Source organism: Rana temporaria, chromosome 8 (genome assembly GCF_905171775.1).
Source record: "Rana temporaria chromosome 8, aRanTem1.1, whole genome shotgun sequence".
NCBI lineage: Eukaryota > Metazoa > Chordata > Amphibia > Anura > Ranidae > Rana > Rana temporaria.
The window spans coordinates 117,380,715-117,390,935 of NC_053496.1; the positions used below are offsets into that span (position 1 = coordinate 117,380,715).

The 10,221-nt window shown below is 41.3% G+C and overlaps 1 long non-coding RNA gene across 1 annotated transcript; it reads left to right on the forward strand.

The window, feature by feature from the left end:
- The first annotated feature begins 2,881 nt into the window (after nucleotides 1–2,881).
- LOC120908988 lies at nucleotides 2,882–8,965 on the forward strand. Its single transcript, XR_005741208.1, has 3 exons — nucleotides 2,882–3,051; nucleotides 6,421–6,456; nucleotides 8,719–8,965. It is a non-coding gene; the product is annotated as an uncharacterized LOC120908988 (long non-coding RNA).
- The last annotated feature ends 1,256 nt before the right edge of the window (nucleotides 8,966–10,221 follow it).

The following is a 10,221-nucleotide window of genomic DNA, read 5'->3' on the forward strand; positions in this document are numbered from 1 at the left end:
GCGTCGACTTGATTCTGAGCATGCGTGGGTTTTGAACCAATGTTTTTCTGTACTACCCATCGGTTTGGTCTGATGGGGCAGCGGTCCATCGGTTCGGTTTTGAAGCATGTTTAGAAATTTTGGACCGAAGGAAAACAGACCGATAGCCTATACACATGGTCAGTTTGGTCCGATGAAAATGAACTTCGGTTCATTCTCATCGGACCAAACCGACCGTGTGTATGGGGCCTAATAGTTTGATTGTGTACTTCCAAATAAACAGAGCCCCATATACAGCCAAGTACCTCATTTAAAATGTGCAATTATGTGCATACCCAGGGCCAGTGCTTGACTATTTCGTGCCCTAGGCAAGACTTTTCATTGAGATTTTATTTTCATTTCACTTTCAATGACAATGGTAAACAAGACATATAGAGAGGGTGAATCTCCCATATCTGGACAGACAGCAATACAAATCTGACAGGTGTGCTAAACCACCTCCACTTTATCCGAAAGTAAAAAGAATGCCTTTAGTTATACTATAAGTAAATCAACTCCAATGATTTCCAAATTTAGGCTTCTATGCATTACTTTTGCGAAAACTGATCCACAAAAGTCAAAAACTTCTCAAAACTGCCTCTTATATCTTTACATTCCTTAAATACTGCATGCCTGGACCACTACTTAATTACTGCATGCATAAAAAAAATATTACCATCTGGGAATTGAGTTTAACATCTTTTTTTTTTTTCATTCAAGTTTAAGTTTATTTTCTGAATAGAGTCAGTACATTTTAAACAGCATCACAGAAAATCAGTACATTGCGATACACAATCTTAAATATCAAAGCACAATTTGTTTACATTTTTCTTTTTTTTTTCGTTCTTAAACAATGCTCTATCCAAGTGTAAGGCCCCATACACACGAGAGGATTTATCCGCAGCGGACCGTTTCCACGGATAAATCCTCTCAAAGATATCCGCTGATTTCGATGGGATGGAGTGTACACACCATCCCATTGAAATCCGCGCGGAAATCCTCTGCCGATGACGTGTCGCGCCGTCGCCGCGATTATGACGCGGCGACGGGCGCGACGCTGTCATATAAGGAATTCCACGCATGCGTCAAATCATTACGACGCGTGCGGGGAATCCCTTTGGACGAATGGATCCGGTAAGTCTGTACAGACGAGCGGATCCATCCGTTGGAATGGATTCCAGCAGATGGATATGTTGTGCAGCACAACAAATATTCGATCTGCTGGAATCCATCCCAGAGGAGATTTCTCCGCGGAAACAGATCCGCTGGCGTGTACACACCATAGGATCTATCCGCAGAAACCCATTTGCTGGGATTTATCTGCGGATAGATTCTATCGTGTGTACGGGGCCTAAAAGAAACTAAATGAAAGCATAAATTTCTTGAAAACAATGAAACTTAGCTGGATTGACCTCCCACACCAGAGTTTAACATATTTTACTGAGTGGTTTCAGGTAAATACCGCAAAACGTTCTAGTAAATTGACAGTTTCAGGATTGCATGTGATATTTAGGCGAAACGTGTCCTCACACCTAAATATCTCATGCTGGTTCATTCTGCGAATGGCGCTAATAATTAGAAAATATGACCAGAATATTTAACTAAAGATTATGGGGCAGATCCACGTAGCGCGGCGCATTCCTCCGTCCGGCGTGGCGTATCTCTGATACGCTACGCCGCCGTAACTTACAGTTTTTTTTTGTATCCTGAAAGAATTTTCGACGTAAGTTACGGCAGCCTAGCGTAACTTAGCCGGCGTAAGGGCACGCAATTCAAATGTATGTGATGGGGGCGTATTTTATGTAAATACGTCTTGACCCGACGTAAATAACGTTTTTTTTCAACTGCGCATGCGCCGTCCGTGGGGGTATCCCAGTGCGCATGCTCGAAATTAAACCGGAACAAGCCAATGCTTACAACAGTGATGTCATTCTACGCAAAGCCCTATTCGCGAACGACTTAACATTTTCAAAATTCGACGCGGGAACGACGGCCATACTTAACATAGGATACGCCTCATATAGCAGGGGTAACTATACCCCGAAAAAAGCCTTACGGAAACAACGTAAAAAAAATGCGCCGGCCGGACATACGTTCGTGGATCGCCGTATCTAGCTAATTTACATACTCAACGCAGAATTTGAGTCCTGCCCATGATGGCTTGGCCGATGATCAGGTTTAGACACATGCTTAATGGCATCTTTGATATGAGATAGAAATCTTTAAAGTTTAGGCTGTGGTAATACAGGATTTGTGTGTAAGAAATGGCCAACTCACCCCCACTGGAGAAGAATGGCCATCTAAGGAAAAAAGCACATTCCTGAAAAGAAAATTAGTGGGCTAGCTTTTCCATATAGTCTGTTTACAATCACATACCTATAGCATTACATCAGCTAACGTGAACATCCTTATATGTCTTTTATGTCCCTTAAATTGGTTGTAAACCCTTACAGACCACTTTTACCTGCAGGTAAGTCTAGTTTAAGGCTTACCTGTAGGTGCTAGAAACATCTCCTAAACCTACACATTTTAGGAGATATTTACACTAGAGACTTGCACCGATGTCTACGGTGCTATACTAGCTCATTATGCCTTTGTCTTGCTAGTTGTTTTTTGTTTGTTTTTTTAAAGTGGGTTTACACCCACTTTAACCTATATTTGAAGGCATATAATTCATTAGTGAGCCACAATAATAATAAGGAAATATGTAATATATAATTTCCCTATCAGCAAGGCGCACCAGTTTATGAATAATAAACATGTGGATGGTATGTGTTGAAACGCCTTCTTAATTTGCTGTGACCAGCCAGGGGAAGAATTTGCCCTAATTTTATTTCCTCTTACATACAGTATATAAAGGCCCCATTGGAAGCTATTCAAACAACAAATTCTCTTCAAACTCCTCTATCTTCTAAGAAGGAAAACCAAATCTAAAAGCAGATATGTCTGGAACAAAAAAATGTGCCAGCCAGAAGATCAAATGCCAAGATCCTTGCCAAAAAACCCCAGTCTGCAAAGATCCATGCCAAGATCGTAAGTGATTTAAAAATGCAACTTAACTTTTATAAACAAACACTTGTTCTAGGCTTTATGTACTACATTTATTTTGAAATTAATGCTTTTCTTGCAATTTGCTGTCAAGTCTAGATATGTACTTATGTGTCAGTTATCACTTATGCATCAGTTATATTCATTTTAGCTGGAAATTACTATTAGAGCTACTCTGTTGCTAAATTCAAACTATCAAAAAAAGTAAAAATTTTAAATTGTAAATACTTACCTCCGCAACCTGTGATGGCAATGTAATGAAACAAAATCACTGCTTGAAGATTAAAGAGAGTCATATTTTCTGGAGTGGATTTGTGGTCTGTCGCTGCACTCAGTGGTTCCTAACACCAGCCCCTAGGTCACTATTATGTCCTGCAGTGATGTAGGAGATAATAGCAGATACCACAAAGCCCAGCAGAAGAGGATTAGGAAACCAACAATCCCTCTTTAAAGTGGCTGTAAAGCTTAAATAACAAACATGTTATACTTACCTGCTCTGTGCAATGGTTTTGCACAGTGTGGCTTCAATCCTCCTCTTCCCGGGTCCCATACTGCCACTCTCTGATCCTCCTTTTTTCAGTGGGCCCCCATAGGAAGTCTCTCCTGAGCCACGCTGGCTGCATCCTTTGACACAGACAGTGCAGCTCAGCCCTATCTCCATGCCCCACTACTTGCTCACAGAATTTGATTGACAGCAGTAGAAGCCAATTACTCCCACTGCTACCTCTGTGCACAGAGAGAGAGGAGAGATGGGCACACTGCTGGATCTAAAGAACTCAGGTAAGTATTCAGAAGGGGTCCATACAGATACAGGAACATGTTTTACCTTAATACAGGGAATGCATTAGGGTAAAACATGTTCTGCCTTTACAACCATTTTAAGCAGTGATTTATCCTCTTTACAGGAGTGTTTGATGCCATGGGCAGTATTCATAATCTTATTTTTAGGGGATACTTTAATTGGCATTTTGATTTTTAATGACAAATTTGCTTTTTTAGCTACCATGCAAATTGCTATATTTTGAGTACTCACTGTACTCTACAATATAATAGTTTCTACATAATAGGTGTGTACCCAAAGCCTATGGCATTAGGGTGTGCACCCCAAAGCTCAAGCACATGTGCATGTGTGTGTATATATATATATATATATATATGTATATATATATATATATATATATATATATATATATATATATATATATATATATATATATATATATATATATATATATATATATATATATATATATATATATATATATATATATATATATATATATGAGGGAGTCAGTAGGGCAGTGGACGGTGTCAGTAGTTTTTATTTTTATTTTTTATTATTTTATTTTTTAATATTTATTTTTTAAAGTGGAGGTTCACCCGAAAAGTTAATTTTTAACATTAGATTGATGCTCATTTTGTCATGGGGAATCGGGTAGTTTTTTAAAAAAATCAAAGCAGTACTTAACGTTTTAGAGAGCGATTTTCTCCGCCGCTTCCGGGTATGGGCTGCGGGACTGGGCATTCCTATTTGATTGACAGGCTTCCGACAGGCTTCCGATGGTCGCATACATCGCGTCACGATATTCCGAAAGTAGCCGAACGTCGGTGCGCAGGCGCCGTATAGAGCCGCACCGATGTTCGGCTTCTTTCGGCTACTCGTGACGCGATGTATTCGACCGTCGGGAAGCCTGTCGGAAGCCTGTCAATCAAATAGGAACGCCCAGTCCTGAAGACCATACCCGGAAGCGGCGGAGAAGATCGCTCTCTAAAACGGTAAGTACTGCTTCGTTTTAAAAAAAACTACCCGATTCCCCTTGACAAAATGAGCATCAATCTAATGTTAAAAAAAAAAATTCCAGTGAACTCCCGCTTTAATTGACTGAGATTAGGCTTTAAGTAGACTTTAGTGCTGTGATTTCATGAAACACAGGTTAAATCTAAATTTAAAGCGAGCCTTGCATTAAAATGCCATGGTGGTCTAATACACAAGGCCTCCCATCCCATTCCAAAATGCCTGGAGTTTGCATGTTCTCACTGTGCCTGCCTGGGTTTTTTTTCCGGGCACTCTGGTTTCCTCCTACACTCTGAAGACATGTTGGTAGATTATCTGGCTCCTGTCTGAATTGGCCCTAGTATGTGTTAGCAGAAATATGAGTTAGGGACCTTAGACTGTAAGCTCCTTGAGGGCAGGGACTAATGTGGATGTACAATGTATAGGTAAAGCACTGCGTAAATTGACGGTGCTATATAAGAACCTAAAATTAATTAAAAAAAGATTCCTAATCTTGTGAGAATCACCCTCTTCAATAAAGAAGCCATTTGAAAATTAGACATTTTCTTCACATTTATTTTGAGCATTAATGCAATTTTTTGTTATGAGATGTGATGTCTGATGAGGACCTTGCTTTTTAGTGCAAGGTCCACTTTAAATGACTTTTACTACATAGCTTGGCATAATTCAAGGGAAAAGTCATGCACCGACAGTGTCTTCACAGGCAAAACTTTTAGCAGCTAACAAGCTTTAAGTGGTTGTAAATGTGGAAGTTTTTTTTTACCTTAATGCATTTTCTGCATTAAGGTAAAAAAAACTCCTGGATCAGTTCCTGCCCCAGCCCTCACTAAATACCCACCTGAGCCTTATCCTGATCCCATGCTGTGCCCAAGAGAAGCAGAGCTGCTCTCTTCCTCCTCACTGGACAATGAGGTAGCAGTGAGAGCCATTGGCTCCTGCTGCTGTCAATCAAATCCAGTGAGAAGGGAGTATGGGGTGGGGCTGAGTCATGTTGTGTGTGTCAATAGACGCACACATTCCGTCTCGGGTTCAAGCCCGTACAGGTGCCCACATAGCAAGCAACTTGCTGTGGGGGCACTCAGAAGGGTGGTGAGGAGCCAGAAACAATGCACGAGCGACCCCAGAAGAGGACAATCAAGGCTGCACTGTGCAAAAACATTGAACAGAGCAGGTAAGTATAACATGTTTGTTATTTAAAAAAATATATATTTACAATCACTTTCAGAACATGGTCTCACCCCAGGACACTCTATGGTTAAGCTCATCAGGTGTAAACAATGTTAGAGGGGTGAACTTGGGACAGGACCAATTATTGGTTGATTAAAGTTTTGCCTGTGAAGACATTATTAAAGTGTGCGTTTTCTTTTTTGATTATACTGAGATATGTGTGGAGGAGTAATGGACTCCAAACCAGCATCTAACTCCTGATGAGGGAGCATTTAGGGGTCAGAGGGGTGCACTTTTCTTTGACTTTACAAAATAGACTTTATCACAGTTGCAATATTTTATTGATAGTTTCCTGGAGTTCTTTACTAAAGTATGTTTGTTTGTTTTTTCAGCATGTAAACCTCAGGGTCATCGTGTTCGCCAACCAGGTAAAAAAAAGAAAGGCGTGATTGCCCTTTATATTACTGTATGATATATTCTTTAAAATAAGTCAAGATTAAAAACTTGTGCAGTATAGTGTGCACCAAAGTGCCATATATTTATTCCTCTCTATTTTTATAGCTTATATTTGGACAATCCCCTTTTTTTAAATGCGAGGCAGGCCTAAAGTGAGAGGCAGAGGTTCTGCAAGCTGTCCTAATCCATCTGGTGGCATTACCCTACATGTACAGGTCATTGCTATTCATGGGGCTGGTCAGCAGAGCTCTGCAGTGTGGACTTTCTTTTTTATGTATTTGCTATCAGCAGCACCGCTTCAGTCTCTGCCTACAAAATGTCAGCCGTTGTAAAAGTATCAGGTTAGGAACCACATGCACGAGGAAACACATGACTGCAACACAGAGCTTGGCGAAAGCAGCACTTCAATAGGACAAGTCAGCAGCAAAAGGCCATCAATCCTCCTCGTATTCATTTCATACTTTACGCATGCTATGATTATAATTTATAATTTAAATGATTCCCGCCCCCGGCGGGATCATTTACATTGCGCGCGCTTACGCCGGGCAATTTTGCCGGCGCGCCCTCGCAATTTACGGAGCTACTGCTCCGTGAATCGAGGGCAGCGCAAAATATTTGCGGGGGCGCAGGGCAAAATCGTAGGTTTGGGACAAATTAAATAATATTTTTTCTTAATAAATTTATTTCCATCTATGCTTTTTATTTTATTGACCATTTCCAGTGTAATAAACCGGCTGCTGGCTTGAAGTAAAAGCCCAATGAGGACAAAAGCTGGATATACGTCGCTTGAATTTTAGTCACTTCTTGATGAAATTTGAGCTGTGGGTGACCCTGTTGGCATCTTCAAGCTTGACAATAGAAAAGTTTAAGAGAATTGAAGGAAAAATTGAGAGGTGCAATATTGTTGGCTGAACCGTGATTGCATCAAATGTAGTCACTGTTCAGGTATTCAAGCATCTGGGATGCCGTGGTTTATTGATGACAATGCAGTAGTGCAGACTCCTCCATCCACAATAAGGCTCCATGCACACTGGGCTTAAAAAAAGTATTTTCTCTTGGGAGTAAAAAACGCTCATATAGAGCATTTTTTGTATAAAGTCTAGACGAGTTTGGGAGAGTTTTACATTTCTTTTTGCCCCCAAGCTCCAATCAGAAACACGAACCAGAAAGTTTTTTTTTTTTTCTGTCTGATTGTTAAACTCAAAATATGCCTCTTTGGCCTCGTACAGACGACCGGATCTATCCGATCGGATTGATCCGCGGATCAGTTCCAGCAGATAGATCCGGTCGTGTGTACGGCCTAGCGGACATTTCCCCGCGGATTAAAATCCAGCCGATCGATTTCAAGCGGATAAAAATTTCTTAGCATGCTAAGAAATCTATCCGCTTGAATCGTGTCCAGCGGATTGATCCAGTCGTCTGTACAGACTCACCGGATCAATCCATCCACTCCCATCCCTCGCATGCGTCGTAATGATTCGATGCATGTGTGGAAGTAGTTGCCTTCCAGCGTCGCGCACGTTGCCGCGTCATCGTCGCGGCGACGGCGCGACACGTCACCGCGGATGTATTCCGCGCGGATTTCGATCTGATGGTGTGTACAGCCATCAGATCCAAATCCGCCAGAGGATTTATCCGCTGGAAACGGTCCGGCGGACCGTTTCCAGCGGATATCCTCTGGTGTGTACGAGGCCTTTATGTCCTAGTGTGCATAGACACATAGGATAACACTGAGCTGCTTATACAGGCAGAACACAAAACTCTTGTAGAAGCAACATATTTTAAGCCAGTGTGCATGGACCCTATACAGAGTGAATAGAGAAATTAAATGATTTTATCTCATTCAGCCTATGACATGAACAAGAGAAATCTAGACATGTAGGTGTGAGTTGAGTATTGTAAACATATCTGCTGCTGCAGACTGGAAATCGCCAGAGGTGATAAAACAAATTATCTACAGTACAGTGATGTTGGTTCCAAGAAAATGCTCCGTCCCGGAAACTGATCAAAAAAAAAAAAAGTTTGGCTAAAATTCTAATCTGCTAGCTGATTAATGTATCTACACATATAAAAGGAAACCATGGCTAAGTTTAAGGCATTTTGGACATTTTATTTGCTATCTACATTTTAGCATGGCTGCTAGATAAAAATAAACATCAGCTGTAGTCAATTGTGAAAATATATTTTACACTAAGCTGTAATTTATTACTAATTAAAGATTTCTTTCTTGGCAGATCCATGCAATCCTTGCAAGCCTTGTGTTGTCCCCGTCTCCTGCTGTCCTGATCCCTGTGATCCTTGTCAGGGCAAATGAAGTTTTTGTGAATAATGAAGACTTCCAGCTTGAGCCCAAAGTCTAAGATACTAATTTACATCTCTGCAAAATACTTACAACACATCCGATATTAAATCGATTAAATCCTGCATCTTGCTACTATTAATTAACTCTGCTCAATTAAACTTTAAAATTCTTGCTTCAAATATATTTCTTTGTTTTATTATACAAACTGCAATGGGGTGCCAAATGATTGATATATAGCAAACTTATCAGGAACTTTTGTAGTAAATTGTTAATATTGCTGTTTTCTTCATGGAATCCTGGTGGTTTTTAACTCTTTGGCCCCGTCCACATGCATATATGCAGCCTCTCGGCGGGAGGGCCTCAACACAGAGAGGCTGCTTATATACTTACCTAAAGGTAAACAGAGCTGTGCCGAGAGCAGTTACCAATGGCTAACGGAAAGCTCCTGATCTCTACTTGAGATTGGGATCTTTCCAGCCAATCACGGTGGTCACATGATCACAAACTCCGCTCCATCTCCAGGCATCTAAAACCCCTTAAAAGGCCAGGAGGTGCCAGTGCCAAGAGGTTAAGTATATGTTTTCCACATGTGTATGTGAACTGTGGCCCGGATTCAAATAGAGATACGACGGCGTATCTCCTGATACGCTGTCGTATCTCTGAGTTCCATCGGTCGGATCTATGCGGCTGATTCATAGAATCAGGTTCCGCATAGATCTCCCTAAGATCCGACAGGTGTAAGTGACTTACACCGTCGGATCTTAGGCTGCAATTCCAGGCCGGCCGCTAGGTGGCGTTTCGTTTTTTACATGCGACGAAAATGCAAATGAGGATTTCCGCCGATTCAGAAACGAACGCCCACCCGTCGCTTTTTTTTTACGTCGCTTGCGTTCTGCTTTTTCCGGCGTATAGTTACCCCTGCTATGTGAGGGGTATCCTATGTTAAGTATGGCCGTCGTTCCCGCTCCGAGTTTTGAATTTTTACGTTGTTTGCGTAAGTCGATTCAGAAAAGCGCTGGACGCAAGTTACGCTCACGCCGAAACCAATGATGTCCTAGCGACGTTATTTGGAGCAATGCACGCTGGGAAAATTTGCGGACGGCGGATGCGCTGTTCGATCAGCGCAGGGACGCGCCTGATTTAAATTGTAGACGCCCCTTAGCCGAGGAATTTTAATTCTGCCGGGGATTTACGATATGCCGCCGCAAGTTTTGAGGTAAGTGCTTTCTGAATTAAGCACTTGCCTCAAAAACTTGCGCCGGCGGATCATAAATCAGATAGGTTACGCGGATCTAAAGATCCGCTAACCTATCTGAATCCGGCCCTATGTGTCTAATAGGAAAATTTTCCAAGTTAAATATTTCAAATGATTTCCTCAGAATCAGGCACAAAGTATCCTAAAGCTAACAAACTTAAACCTATCCCTAACCCTTTC